Consider the following 16631-nt stretch of genomic DNA (forward strand, 5'->3'; position numbering starts at 1 on the left):
GCCGTGACGCACCTGAGGGACGACGGGGATACTTTTATGTCGGTGCGAGTGAGTCCGAACACATGTAAATGCATTTAGTGTTCCACCCACACAGCGTGAACACACAAACACAAAGTCAAGTGGAGGAAACATCCTATCATAAATTCCCTTGCACCATTGCTAGCGCTGCTTTTTTATCCAGTTTTATAAACATAAACGGTTCCGTTTGTGGGGAGGTGTTGAGTGCTTCTGAGATTTAGGTGAGATGCGGGACAGCCCTGGCAATTCCGAGTAGGTTATCGTGACTGTTTGTCTGAGATTTAGGTGAGAGGCGGGACATTCCTGGCGATTTTGAGTAGGTTATCGTAACCGTGACAGTTTATAATACTCGAGAGGTGCGAAAACATGTGGCGTGCATGCAAAAGCTGGGACGAGCTTTTTCTTTTAGCCAACTTTTGGGGCCGGAGGCTGTTAAACACCACCCAGTCATCTGGATGAATGACATTATCAGCTAATTATCTGATACTTTTTGAGGATAGTCTGCTTTTCATCATATGCGACACAATGGTGGTTCATACTTTGAAGGCTCCTTGTTTCACTCAGTACCTTACATGCACACATGAATCCAGTTATAGACATAGATCATCGTGAGGTCCTCTGTGCACTATTTGGCTATGTGCTACTGTTATACACAAGAAGGCCATTATTTTTAAATACATCGATTACAGATCTAGAAGTATTGGCTTATATAAAAACATGTTATTTTCGGTCAACATTTGGAGATGAAGGCCCCAGAAGTGAATCTGAAGAAAAATATGATCAAATGATTTTAAACCATCATCATGCAAATCTTGTGACAGGGATCGGCGGTGTTCAGTTAGGAACTGCAAGGCCTTTTTTTGAATTTGTTGTTACTCGCAGATACCCCAAAACAAAACCAACTCGAAACAAAACAAAAACCGAAGACCAAAAACCACAAGTGAGTAGCGGCCCCGCCTCGTGCGGTTCCGAGCAGACCGCGTTTTGTAGGCTTCTCTAAATCATGATAACGGGTTGAGTCTAAACTAAAAAGCCTGTAAAAAAAATGAAAAGTGAAGTAAGGCAACCTCGAGCTAGCAAGAACGGAGCTATGCTCTACGGTGAAGTAATCAATGTTACAAAGTAAAAAAAATATATACATGTATATATATATATATATATATATACATATATATATATCATATCAGTTTAATAAAAAACAACAACACAAGAACAAAAATGGGAACAGAAAGTTAATAAATAATGAAATAATTTTGGTTTAAATCCAGTGCCCCAATTAATCCCTTCATTCATCTCACCATAAGCAAGTGCACAAACTGTTCACTACACCTGAGAATAAAAAGACAAGTAGCCGGAGCTATATAGTTCAATGGAAGAGAGAAAAAGTAAGATTAAAAAAAAAAAATCATTTTCACAAATTCAACGTTACTCCTCCACAAAGACGACAAGTTCAATATCGTATACAGGAAAGAGTAATTGGGTTTTCCAATCGAATAGTCACTTCTTAAAAAGTCTGGTTTGAATTGCTTGGCTGCCTCTTTCTCTGGTGTCAGTATATGTAAGTGGGTGTTTTTTTTTTTTTTAGGAGGGGGGGGGGTTATTGATCGATGTTTGATGACTCCATCCAAAAGAATTTGAGAGAAAGTGCAATCATTTCTGCGAAACCACGCCATTCCTTTCAGATCGACGTAGCTCATCAAGGGAAAATGACGGCTTAATTAATTTAATTAGAGCTGAACTACATGCGTTTCCTCTCTAATTACTTGACGTGCCAACTCCCCCCCCCCCCCCAGTAATACATCCAAGCGTTGTGTTCACAGTAAATAAAGCGACCGTACAAAGACAATGAGATCCCGCACAGATTGAAACCAGCCCTCGCATCGCGGGAACAAGTCATCCCTCCGATTTATGTCATCCAGTTTTTTAAAATAGATCACAGTAATTTGATTAAAAGGGATTGACGGCCTGGTGAGTTACTGTCAGCGTGCCAAAGGCCAAAGACTGGTTTTGATTTCTCCCGAGAAGAATCCTTCACCTCCCTGGCAGTTCTTTCAATATGAGGCCAGCGCCTTTCATCTGCGCCTCCGAGCTAACCGGGGCGCCTTAATGCTTTGCAGATTCCTTTGCAGCTCCGACGATATTTTACCGTCATCGTTTTAGTGGCTGGCGGGATTGGCTTTCAAATGCTTTTACGTGGTGATTTATGCCTTTGGACGAGAGACTGAGAGAGAAAAAAAAAAAAAAAAAGCCTTGTATGAGGGAGTAACAGGACGACCCCGTGCATGGGAATATGAAGCCTCATTAATGCGGCTAATGTTACACGAGGCCGCAGGTGCATGAAGAAGCTGATAGCAGCGTGCCAAACAATATTTGTTATGAATAGAAGAAAAAGTCAAGAAGACAAAGTTCAGTACAGATACGTTCAATGATTAGTATCCTCCTATTACGAGTGGATTCCAAAAGTACGTGAAGATCTTTTTGAATGCGAGCTAAATAAAATTGACTGACATGGACAACCTTCTGTATGCTCAATTGAGTGTGTATTCAAGACCCACAAAAGTCACCCTTGAAGTGCTCCACCCATTTATCTATCGTCGATACCACATCCGGTACTAATGCTCATCGTTCTCATAATTAATGAATGCACTAAAGACAGTTAAAGTTACACAAGGTAGTAAATCATTGCGCTAAATTGTACATGAATTTTTGATCAGTGTCAAAGTTAGTGTCATCAAGAGGAGTATGACGTAATGAAACATAACAGATGTGCGGCATCATAAATGCATTTTTATAACTTTATGTAATAATTATGCTTTACCACAGCTAAGAAACCTTGTTAACATTGATCTGTGTCGTTGGATTACATAAGGCTGTCATTGACACGGTCTACTCGATCTGTTTATCCACTTTTGAAACAGGCCTGATTCCAATCTGAGGATATCCCATTCTCGAGTTTTTTTCCTCCTATATCTGAATTGGAAGAAAATTTGTTGTTGAAAAGACTCACCTTCTGTATTTTAATGACCGTAGCACCTTTCTTTTCGGAAACAACTATTTTCTATCAAAGTATGAACAGGAAGCTGCAGTCCATAATTCAAAAAGCAATCATTGCAGAGACTAAAAACTGTGGCTTGATTTGTTCTTCAGAGCTGACCTGCGTGGACTGCCAAGAATAGCACTCCGATGTCTGATGCGTCTGGTTTATGTTCGCAGCAGATAGGTCAGAGTCAAACACACTTTCTTGCTCCCTGACGCTTGATGCCGTGGTGGTTTTGAAAAAAAAAAAAAAAAAAACAAGCTTCATTGTTCTTTTATTGGCCAAATGACATACCGATAGGGTTTCTGGTTCGGGACTAGGTTTAAGAGAATTCAGAGGGTTGGAGTGACAGGAGGCTAGACTTTGGGGTTAGAGACTGTCTTTGGGGGTTATCATGGCAAGTTAAGTTGCCAGCCTTATGTTTGGGTTTAGGGTTTTTTCCCCCAGGTTTGGGGGATATGGTTATGGTAGATTACGGGTTTAAGATAAGGTAGGGTTAAATTCAAGCTTTGGGTTAGTGGTTCCTTAAACCTTAAAGTGTCCCTGGCACACACTTTAAAGAGGATCTCCAAATCTGAGCTGGAATATTGAATTAAAGTTGAATTCTTTTTCGACAAGGCAGCAGGATTTGATTTATTCATTGGGAATTGTGTGGTGTATTTATCGTCTTTCATACAGCTTTCATTCAGTGGTTGGAATATTCACATAGGGTGAACTTCTCGGCTGCGAGGTAAAAGATCGCCACTAATTGAACAGATGGGGGGGGGTTGATTGATGGAGAGAGGAAGCATCGTCCCTATTTACATATTCATGGCCGTGTAGTCCACAGGGGTTGAGACGGGAAACCGGCGGAAAACAATGGCGGCTAAGTGTTCCCTCTGTCTGCTTCTCATTACAGTAAGTATGCTCTTGTAGCTACCATGCCTCTTGCATTTCTAGCTCCACCTCACAGAGTGTGTTTGGCTTGTGAGGACAAGCTTACACGCATGGAATGAAAAGACAAATTTCCCATCCGATCACTCTTTTGGTAAATAAAGACCTGACTGACAGCATGTGGAAGTATGACTCTATTTCCTATGGATTTTACCTCACCACCACTCAGTGAAAATCACGGTAATGCCGCTTCATTTGAAACATGCACCCCATGTTGCGGTGTTGCCTTTGGCTTCAGGTCTCCTTGTCTTCGTTCAAATCCCACTTGAAGAGTGTCAATCACGGCAGGACTGTCAATTCCATAGCAGAGCAGACCTTGAACAATAAAGCAACATCCATCCATTTTCCATAACGTTTATCCTTGCGGGGTCACGAGGAAGTTGGAGTCTATCCGAATTTAGTTTTGAGCGAAAGGCAGGGTGCTCCCTGGACTATTCAACTTTCAATCACAGGACTGACACTAGAGACGGACATCCATCCAAATTGGCACATCAGTGATATAACAGTACTTTTGGTACAGCCTTGGTTTCAATCTGAGGATATCCGATTCGGTTCCAGCCCTAATAATTCAGAATCCAACAAAATGAAAAGAAGAAACCAACACATTTGAACGTGGACTCAGATCAGAGACGTGGAAATTGAGCCATCAGTTATTCGACCGTGCTTTTCAGACAGTGCCAGTGTCTGGTGGGATGTATCAAATACTTGTGCAGACTTAGACGGCGACAATCAGGAGGACAAGGAGATCTTGACTCAATTTTTGCACCAGATTTCCTCGAAAACGCAAATAAAATGGAGTCTGTTTTTCCCTGGATAACCATTTGGATTTAAAGGATCCACTTCTAAACGGGGTTGCAATAATGGTCCTCTAATCCGACCTTAACCTCTGATATGAAATACTGGCGGATTTGCTGAGTATTTTAATGTCTGGTATAAACTGGGTCACTGCCTAAATTGGTGCTTGTAAGTGTGAAAAAAAATCCCACTGGAACCTCTTTGCAGGAAAGAAAAACTGCATTGTTGGAAACAAAACCCAGCCTCACCACCAATGCAATCTGGGTTGTGGCCCATGCTGGGAAAATAAAGGTCCATGAATTGTCTGCTAAAGTGAGTTTTCCTGCACGAGATATCTCATCTTTCTTTCCACAAACACTTACTGAATGATGGATATCACCGAGCAAGTGTGTGAGTTTCTTCGAGGAGTCCTGGAAACGGCACAACAATCAAATAAAACCTCTGGCATGTTCGTAGTCCCATCGTTGGACTTTTTTTACCGCTGCAAGTGATTTGTCATGTTTTAACTCATGATGTCTGTAGCCATGAAGCCAAGGCATTCCTCCCTAAAGCTGACAGGAGAGAATCGTGGAAGGATTCCAAAAATAGAATGAAGATAAATGTTTTGCGTCGATGTAAAATGCATAGACATGCATTTTGATACAATTTAAGTGTACATGGTGTGTGCTTAAACTCCTGCTCCCTCCGATCTTTAGTTAATTAATTTCTCCTTAAAAACCCTGTAAAATTGGAAAATTAATTCAGGTATTTGGTTCAAAATATATCCAGAGAACTGTAAAGAAGTTGTAGAAACATACTGTATATCGTTAAATTATTTTTATATTATTTTTCCCATCACTTCAATCGTACTGTTGTGAAAGCAGTTAAAAATACTTGGCCTGCTTTAGAGCGCCTTGTTGTTGGACATGGGTGGGTGCACGTCAGAGAAACATGGAAAAGCGAGGCGAGCGAACTTAGCAGTAGGAATTGTGCCGTTGCTAAAGTCTGCATGGATGAGGCTCAATTTCCCAACCGCTGATGTTACTTTACTTCTTTTCCGAGCAAACTAGTTAAGAGGGAATGCCAAGCAGTACATTCCACTTGTCCTCAAGTACATTCCACTTCTTAATGAGCAATTAATGAACTATGCTGGTCCTCAGTCAAAGCCAGAAACCAATTGATTTTGAAAGGCATTCAACTGTAAGATCTTTGTGGTAATCAAGTCAAAAAGCCAAACTGGTTCAATGCTGTCAAGCTCAGTGACAACAAGAATGACATTAATAGAAATTTGTCGAGTCATTGGACAATTGTCAAGTTCCTTGCATGCCATTTTTTTTAAAAAAATCAAACGCTAATTTACTGTCACGCCCAACATCATAAATTTCCATTGTTGCATTGTTGAGATTTTACCATACTTCATCAGCATATTGGATGATTCCAATAGATACAGAACCAAGATAAGACTGAAGTATTCATTGGTGACTGGTTTTGAGGCTTTCTTAAGCCATCAAACAAATCACTTGAGTCATGTGTCTGATTTTTAATGAAAACCTGCATCTTGGACCGTTTCTTTTTTTCCAAAGGATATGACCACAAAATAGAAAATAAAACTATTTCTTATGATTGACCTCATAAATCTTTTTAAAAATCCTTTCCCAAAAGCCCACACTTCGTACCGCTAATACAATCAGCGCAAAAAATGTCCTGATTTATTAGATCCTTGATGTTTCACAATCCAAGGACAAATTGGCTTGCTGAAAAATGTACGAGAAGGCGCCCATGTTGGGTGAAAATACATTCCTGATCCGGACACCTGATCTAAATGGGGAGTGGGGGGGTGTAGGTGATGGAGATGGCTCGCAACATCGAGAGAACTGTCAGCGGGAACAGGCTGTCATGCTTCTAAAAACAAAACAAAAAAAAAACGCATCTCCACATCTTGAGGAGTAATCATTGCCTTCTGGATGCGTTTATGAGGGCGGAGGAGCTGCGGCAGTGACGCCTGTGCAATATAAAAAGGAAGAAGACTCTTAAATACCAGTGTGACCAAACTGACATTACGCCTTTTGTCATTGCATGAAAGACACATTTAGTTTTTATTTGTTGTCTAAAGTTAGGAGAATGTGGAATGCCTGCCTGTGATCTCGTATTGTCAGTTTAACAACATCTCTACGTATTCTGTAGATGTTGATTCATTTTTCGTAATGCTGTATCCTCACAACAGTAATGGGTGGAGCCTATCCCAACTAGCTTAGGTGCCTTATACTAAAGCATAAAGGTCAAATCCTGGAGTCATCATAAGTGTCACGGGTAAACTCAAACTTATCCCGTTGAGGTACACCCTACTGGACTTGTTGCCAGCCCGTCACGGGAAATAATATAGACAAATAACCATCTATGCTTATATTTACACTTTTGGGCAATTTAGAGTCGACAATGAACCAGACATGCCGGCCGAAGTTAAGACTTGAACCCAGAACTTCAGTGAGGCATCAGTGAAGTTTGCTACAGTTGCATTCGAATTTTTCCTTTGGCTTTTTATTTAATCTTATTAATAGAAGGACATATTTATTAGTAATAAGAAAATGAAGCTTCAAATTTTGTTTCATGAATCTTGAATGAGGGCCATCGAAAGGACTCTATACACACAAGTGCTTCATGAAGCAAATTTGAAGTTTCATTTTCCCCATTTCCTTTAAACTCTGTGTTCCAATGGTTACCAAGAAATTTAAGGTATGTTTTCTTTGGCTTTTTGCGACACACCTTCAACAAGGGGTGTTAATTACACAGAAAATTAAAAAGACAAAGTTACACTATGTAAAAATTCAGATCCCTAAGACTCCAGCCAGTGTTATGTGAAGTTAGAATAGAACACTTCAACGTTAAATCTTTAAGGTTGTTTTTCTTTTAAACACCGGGGTAGTAGTTCTTCTTCTCCAAGGATTTAGCAAGAAACTCATTTATATTTCAAACGCAAGGAGTAGAGGTGCGAGCCAGGCTGTCTGGACAGCCCACACGCATGAAATCATCTCTCAAAGCGGCACTCAACATGTGAAAATCACGGTGCAGTCAAATGAAAATAATCCACAGACATTTTAGGATTATAAAGGAAGAATATTTTTGAAAGGACTTTATAAGAAAGGTCATCTAGACTGTGTTCAAGTCATCACAGGATTAGAAAGGTTCGATTTATGTCCTGTGCAGTGGGTTAAATAATTCCAAGTCCAAATGCTGGGAAATGAGTATTTTGTGCACTCTTTCCAAGTCTGTGGATCTAGTGCGAGCACATGACACGCTCTTGGATTCGTTATTCCCTTTCATGAAGGCTGAAGCATTGTCTCCGTCGGAGCTCTGCGAGCCTCCAAGGACGTCCGGGGAAGCCTGCCATGTGTTTGTTTGTCTGATGTCCATTTATAATGGATCTGGATTTCCAAACAAAAACCAAAACATCAAAGTGCCGATCGTTATATCTCGGAATTTCGGAATCACGTTACGCGTAGGAAATGAGCTAAACAACTTGAAAGAGCAGCGAGATTTAGCAATAAGACAGATGGCTACGAATGAGCAGACGTTCATAGTTCACAGGAAAACAAGTCTCACTTGGCTATTTAGTTCATTTTTATTGTATTCAAAGAAAGAGGAAAATTCAATGAATTATCGTTGTGTCACAGAATGCTTGTTATAAAGAAAATGCTTGAAATAAGAATGGGCTTCAGTGAAAGGACCACAATCCAGATATTTTATGGATTATTGAACATGTGCCTTTTTCCTTTAGGGAAAATAAGATACGTTTTGCCACCGATTATTTTCCAGAATCCTCCAAATATATTGAGCACACATCAGCAAAATTTGCGTATTTGGACTGCAATTTCAATGCCACAAGCACACATAAAAAATAAAATAAAAAAAAAAGACGATAATATCAGAGCGGATCATATGGCGCAATGTTAACTGACGTTAGTTTTAATATGTAATCTCAAAGGTGATATTTTTTTACTGTTTGCATCATTTATCATCTTTTACACTATTGTAAAAATGTTTAAGCATTCCCTGTCCAGGATGGATGGATTGAATAGATTTTTACTTTTTACCATAAAATAAAACGGATATTATTTGGTCACCAAAGTAAAGGAGATAAATACCCTTCATGGGGCTGTTAAAACAAATAATGCATGCTCAAGTCACGTATCCACACAACGCAATATTCACAGGCAACACTTTGGGTCGCAACCAATTTCTGCTTGGATTCACCTCGATGAACGTCTCAAGGAGTTACTGCGTTGACATTTACAAGGCCCGTGATGAATGCCGACGGCTGCCGCAGGTTTTATCTTCTCGCGCGCCGGGTGCCGCCAAGGCCACAGTGTCAGCCCGTCCGGCATCTTGCAACCCGCCCCCGAAGCGTCAGCAACAAGAAAGACATCTGGACCTTGGCCTTGTAGCACCACAGGACTATTTCCCCCTATCATTTTTCTCATTTATCAATCACACATCCAACATCCACCATTGATGTGCAGTGATCCTGAAGCCAAGGCCTCTCTTTTGATATGGAAACAACACAATCCATCAGCAGCTCCCCTTGAGCTCAAAGCCGCCACCAAAATGACATTGAATGTAATTGTTTGCCATGTGAGCATGCTCCGTCCGGTTACTCCTGTGTTGACTTTAACTTGACATTAAATGTGTGCTCGAAAACAGAAAAGAATAAGCAGAAACATTACAATAGGCCTATCTCTGAAAATCATTTGGCTCGGTGTCCAGATCTTGCCAGGAGATAACACAACAGACGTAGTGAGTAACGTAGTGGCGACGAACTGAAAGTAGATCTATTACTCAACCAACCTGTTCTGTTTCCATCCCACCACGAGCACCGATGAGGTCTTAACCCCGAGGGCGAGGCAGCGCTCGACATGTGCAAGTAATTTGTATAGAATAAATAACGGTATGATCTTATGATTGTCAGCTGCTCTGGGCTTCGCTGCTGGCTCGGAAGAGACGTCGAGGTAACCTTGCCAAACTGTTAGGCGTCAAATGTGAGGTCCACGAGCGGCACGTTACAAGTTCAGACTCAGCCTGGTTATATGTTAACTTAATCATTATTCGCTGCAGATCATCAACACCTGCTAGGAGTCACATTTACGTCTCACTAAGTGATTGGAGTAAAGTAGGAATTTAATGGGACAATGTACAAACAAAAGTGCAGTTACGAGAAATCAGATATTTGTCATGTGTTTTTTTTTTTTTTTTTTTTTATGATACAGCACGATATCCGCCTGGTTAGCAAATCTGCCACACAGTCAATAGGTTCTGCGTTCGAATCTCAGTTCAGGATCCCCCGAAACATGCAGTAAATCAAATGTAAGTTCGTTCAGTTAAAGCCTCGACTTTCCATCATTGTGAATGGAGAGCTCAACTGTTTGTCCAAACAAACTTTGCAATTGACCAAAGAGTGCTCTCTCAAGTTACCTGAGATAGACACAAATTACCGAATATTTAATTTTGTGTTCTAAACTCGTCCATCCGTGCATTTTCTTATACCACTAAACTTTCTAGTTTTTAACTGAGCATTTGGGAATATCATACAGCAATGACAAGAAACAAGTATGTCGTACAGAAAATAAAATATGCAGTTATATATACAGTGTAGTTGGGTTCAGTCAGTTACAAATCCACACCAATGTAGTTAGTAAATGGCTTGTTTGGGGTTAAAGGACATAACATAACCTCTATCATAGCGTCTTCATTTAGTCAACAGTTGCTACATGGACAAACAGCAACAGAGCCTGCGAGTCCAGAATAGACTCGACTTGCCATAATGGAAACCCATTATGAGAATCACAAAGATAAATTGATTCCAGAACACGTATATAATGGGACATAGAGGATATCAAGCGACTTCAAGGTGCAGCCAAACAGATAAGACCTTGGCAATGCCACCTTCTGTCACCATGGAGACCTTAGAGGAAGTACAGAATCGGTTCTTTTGCAGAGAAGCCTGATACACAGCGACAAGGACAGGCTGGAATGAATAGCGAGAGGAAGACAAAAAGAGGCGCTCACATCTTGGAAGCACATGTGCTGGCGGGACCACAAGCAGAGTTAAAGTTAGGAAGATACATTTGTTATTGACGTAGAAGGAAAAAAAATCGTCTGCTTTATTCCCAGAAAGCCTGCAGATGACAGTAAACGGAGCCTTGTTTTCATCAGAGACACCTTACAAAGAGCCAATGCTAGGACGCTAACAAGTCAACAAAGACCTGTCACGCGGTGGCAAAGGCAAAAAGCATGTTTACAATCTAATCAGTAGAAAAAAAAGACAAGAACTCAAGCCTTTGTTGCCGTCACAGCACAGTTTAAAGATATCAAAAACAATTCCGAACGACATTAAATCTCCATAGCACAGAAACAGTTTAATAATCAATGGTGTATGAATAAACTAAGCAGTTGTTAAGAATGAAAACATCTGCTTGGAGACAAGAATGCATCTGGTCAAATAGATCGCCAGGTAAACCAAGGACAAATTGTGATGTATTGTCTGAACTTTTAAAACAGACATTCGTAATGTACTGTTTGAGACAAGAATGCTCCTAGGGATGGACTCGGCCCATGTCCAGAGGATCATGAACAAATATGACTGAGCTTTTGCAATAAATTTTATTCGACAGTTCGATCCGATGAAGCGAGTCAATATTAGATTGTCAACTCCTGGCAAGCTACAAGAATTATTATGCTAATATAAACCCCTCATTGGCCTTTCATGGTGTTTCAATTTCTGTAATTCAATAAATGAAAGCAGTTAGTTGCGAATGTCCAAGTAAAACAAAAAAGGCGATCAATATCCAGAAGAGTAAATCTGTATCTGCTGATAGAACTAAAATCTTGTCTTGTTTAATCATCTTCTTGTGCTGTGTGTTGTTTTAGATATTTTAGTACCATATTTTCCGCACTAAAACCTAAAAACCTCCAACTTTCCCAAAAGCCGACAGTGCGCCTTATAATCCGGTGCGCCCTATATATGGACCAATATGGATTCGTGGATGAGAACCAATTTAAGTAAGCTTTACGTGTTTATTTTGTGTGTTGTGTGATATTAACGTTTGAGCAACATTGAGTTATTGATATATTGTTATTGTTTTCACTATTTCGAGTGTTACTATATTGTGATTGCATTAACGTTTGAGCAACGTTGAATTATTTATTCTATGCGCCTTATAATCCGGTGCGCCTTATGTATGGACAAAGGTTTAAAATGGGCCATTCATTGAAAGTGCGCCTTATAATCAGGTGCGCCTTATAGTGCGGAAAATACGGTAAATATATTTTTTTCATTCTTTAATTTGTTTCAAAATGTCTTAAAGTGTTTTTCCTTTAAATCTTGCATTTTATTTTTTAACTATGTGAAGCACAGCACCCTGTGTATGAAATGTGCTAGATTAAAAAGAAGCTACCTTGCCTTTTGTGGACACGCACTTTTATGTATTGATTCACGTCTTGACTATTTTAAGACAACTGCTAACAAATGTTGAAATGCTGTGATTGATTATCCGTGATGGCGGTTGCTATGATTGTAGAAGTCACAATAAAGGAAAGTTTGCTGCTGCTTCACACAATAGCTTCTCACAATGTCTTGGAGTCTGTTTGACCAAAAAATAAGGCAAAGTATTATTTTGCAAAACATTTTTATTCATGCAAGTTTTCCCATCAAAACTGTGTGTTGAAACCCACAGACTTTAGTCAAATTTTTCTTTAGTGTTTGTTCCAAATTCTTTGTGTTCCTTCGCTGTCATCTTTGCGAGCAACTGAGATGGTTCACACTTTGGTTATGAGGCGCAGAAATGTAGCGTTCAAAAATCTGCTGCTTCACACGAAAGCAACTTTGCGTCATTCCCTAGAGTGTTTCTAGTTGCGGTAAGCGCACATCAAACTTCTTTTCGCGTTACCTTCATGGATTTGTTACGGTCCACGTTCAATTTGCAAGTGTTGAAAACCTCGATGGCTCGCGGCCCGGCTAATATGAGCCGCAAACGCGTATCGTTTGCGTATCGGGAGCACGGCCCTGATCGCTGCCATGTGCCTCTGAAACTGCTGCCTAAAAGTTACCGGGTCTTCCCGTGAGCTCAAAACCCTCCGGCAAGTCTTAGACTTTCCACGTTGATGAAGAAAGAGCAACACATGACCTCATTTCTATCTCCTAGCTTCTACTACATGTAATTTATCATCACTCTTCCAGCCGTCATGTAACTGGATTACCTACAGCCATTATTGAACTATAGCATGTCCTCAAAGTGTCCGATATCCAACCTCGTCATTGAAGACATGCCAGTGTCACACCTTCATGCTTGCACATGTGTGTACTTGCGCACACGTCATCAGAATATGGAAAATTATTTTCAGCACTGACCATACACGGCTTTCAACACCGCAGGCATCATAAATGTAGCATTTGCTTTGCACCATTGTATGATGGAAGAAAAATGTTATCCAGCTCTTTGGAGAAGACTTTGTTCTTTGCTATGACAGCTAACAAATTGGCAAAGATGCTAGCAAGTGCCTTGACAATACACCCGCTTAAAAAAAAAAAAAAAAAAAGTTGAACATAAGGAATTATTTATGTTGAGTTTTAGTTTGGCAAGTGGGAACTGCAGACTGATCTTAGATATCTTTGGATGGAAAGGAAGATTACAATACCCAGGATTGGTCATCGACTGATCAGTCAGAGGGCCGGCCACAGAAATATAATATGTTAATTTTGTTTTCCCCTATACATTTTGGCATTTTATCCAAACACAAACTCAATTTGAGTTCTTTGAATAGACTTATTGGATAACTCCAAACAGAGTTTCTTGTGCATAGTTTGGATAAGGGATGATGATGTGTTTTTAACTTGTCTCCTTAAATTACATTTTCTTGTTTTTGTTTCATTTATGTTATTTTATACAAAAGGGCAAACTGACACTGGGCCAGCTTTGTCACATCGTGCTTTGGCACAGTGACTCACTCGCTTTCAAACTTGGCTGCTCTCATCTGTGCTGCAGCACATTTATATTGACAAAGCTGATTTTAGATTATTTTGTTCTCCCACAACATTGACATCAAAACATTTTAAGTTTGAAATATTATAATTACTTTGTGACTCTGCATGACTTTATTTTTTCTGGTTTGACTAAAATTGGTGGATGTAGGTCAGACAAATTAATATGAATGTATTAAAATACATTACCTAATGATGGAAAAGCAAAGTAAAGAAAGCAATTATAGCAACAATAACCTGTGTGGGTGACTGAAAATTAAGCCAGCCACTTTGCTCATGTCTGAAACAGTTATAAATCTATTATAATTAGAACATAAAAGGAATTAAAAATGAGTGGAGATGTTTGTAGAAGATTCAGGAAGCGGATATTGCTGACAAGACCATTATGGAGAAGTCCCTACAAATGATCTCTGGTTGTCAAAACAGCTACACTGTTAAGCAGAACTTCAAATTCACACACCAGCACATGGGCGGGGAGCTATTTGGCAAAACAGTGTCGTAAACGTTAGTGTCTCTAGAAGCAACCCCCCTCCAACCCCTTAATTTTACGATCTTCGATGATTCATAAGATTTTGTGGGAGTGCGTGTAATAAAAAGCACCGGCTGATATCCTTTCACCCCCAAAACTTCACTGTATCATGTAAAAATCAGAGAACAATGTAGTACTGATTTGTGGAGTCTAATTCAGCAGATTTTTTGAGGATGGTTAAAATCTGGCCCAAGTTTGTATTTGTTCTTTGGCATGGGTCAACCCTCCCCACAGGAACTGGTTGCTGTCATTCCATCAACGGAATGTCCGCCGCAATTACTCCATTTCTACCACTACAACAATCAGTTAGCTAACTAAAGCTAGCTATGCTAAAACATGAGCATTCCCTGAAGTGTTGTGTGAATAAATTGTATGGTGTCTCGTGTGACGGTCGGTGGTGAAGCCACATCCGCACAACAGAGACTTCAGTTGTTGTTTTTTTCACTCTCCTCTTTTGATATTCTTTTTGCGAGCTCTGAGTGATGATTTTGCTTCCTTTCTAGTAAGGGACCCTATTAGGAGATTTCTGTCATGACTTCTCACCGCTGTGGTTCCTTTTGTGTGGTTGATATGGACCAATTGGGATCTCACTTTGGCTGCACCTACTGTATTTTCCGCACTATAAGGCCCACCTAAAAACCTCCAATTTTCTCAAAAAGCGACAGTGCGCCTTATAATCCAGTGCGTCTTATATATGGACCAATATTGAGCCACTACAGCAGGCGTGTCCAAAGTCCGGCCAGCGATCCAAATGTATATATCTCATGTATGGACAAAGTTTTAAAATGGGCCATTCATTGAAGGTGCGTCTTATAATCCGGTGCGCCTTATAGTGCGGAAAATACGGTACTCTCTATTGCAGTTGAGTATGCTCAGTTCTATGCTGGGCCACTATTTGAGCAAATATGGTAGGTTCTCTGTGAGACCTCTTTCTGCCTTGGCAATTGGACAGAGGCCAATGGCTGATGTAGTAAAGAGATTAACAACCTTGGTCACACAGTACATTCACACTAGATGGATGACAGCATTTTATCAGAACATCTGTTCAGCGCCGCAGTCGGACAGTTGGAATTGTGCTCTGTTTGCACGACCAAATAAAGCCATGAACTGTTTCTAACACTGCGCAGTGACTGTCATCCAAAAATACCACATAAAACAAAAATCATTCTAATAAAGATCTGCTGTCCCCAAGGCTGGAGTTGGGGCTTCAGCTCTTATAAAGGGAATACTTAAAACCCCTTTAAGAGATCTGTGGCCTTCGGGTTAGGGTAACAGCTAATTGTTCCGTGTGAGTCCTCGATAAAATCACGCTGAGCTCATGAATCAAGCATGTAACCTATGCATCCAGGCCCATTCTCTCCTTGCAGCACGTGGACGTATGATTTATTGCTGGACAGTGGCCTGAAAAAGGTGTTGGATTCAATCAAATTCATGGGAGAACATCTGGAAAAGCCTATTAGCTACAAATCCCAGCGTGGACTCGTTTGATAGCAATGGCTGACGCAAACCCTCGTTCGGCACGCTCACCATCTGATTTTGGAACCTGGCTTTTGGGAATTTCTAATGATCCTCCCTTAAAGTGCCAGGTGAGCAAACAAAAGCTTCCAAACAAGTCTCCTCCCAGTGTCCTAATGCTCCACATGGAAGCTAGAGTAACTCCTACCTAGGAAAATGGATAAAAACGCCGTGATAAGACCAAAACTGAGTGATGCTGCCCGTGTGACAGTTATTTCTATCCCGAATAATTGGGGGAGAGAGGGCATCGGCAGGGGAGCGTCTGAACAAGATACCGCCGGCTTTCCTCATTTCAGCCCCATAATAAGCACATGGGAAGGTGGGAAAATATAACCCTGTCACTATTCATACTCACCCTGTTGATGCAACAATGACTAGCATGCGGTCTGCTTTTCATTTAATGGAATTACCTTGGGGAGGCCGGCAGACATCTCCTGAGTCGCTCTGTGTGTGTTCCCCCCTCATCCCCGCAGAGCTGTCTCATTAACATGGAGTCCAGCAGCCTTGCTAAGACCTAGTCACAGCTCTGCATCCAGCTTTCTGCAAAGGAGCTGAAACTATAGACTAAGGCATTACAAAGTCATTGTTGCCACCTTGCTGGTTAATGCAGCCACAGAAGATCTCCAAGTCGAATCAATTTACGACAAAGAGCCAGAGAACAAGCGGCAAGGCCGCTGAGTGTTAAGTGAAACAAGAAGGTCTAATCTATGACTTTCACAGGAGAGCTTGTTAAAAGTTTTTGTTTTTGATGAGGTTTTCAAAACATGGCGTGACTATTCAGTCATAGGTAGGGT

This window comes from Syngnathus scovelli, chromosome 8 (assembly GCF_024217435.2).
Source record: "Syngnathus scovelli strain Florida chromosome 8, RoL_Ssco_1.2, whole genome shotgun sequence".
Lineage (NCBI taxonomy): Eukaryota > Metazoa > Chordata > Actinopteri > Syngnathiformes > Syngnathidae > Syngnathus > Syngnathus scovelli.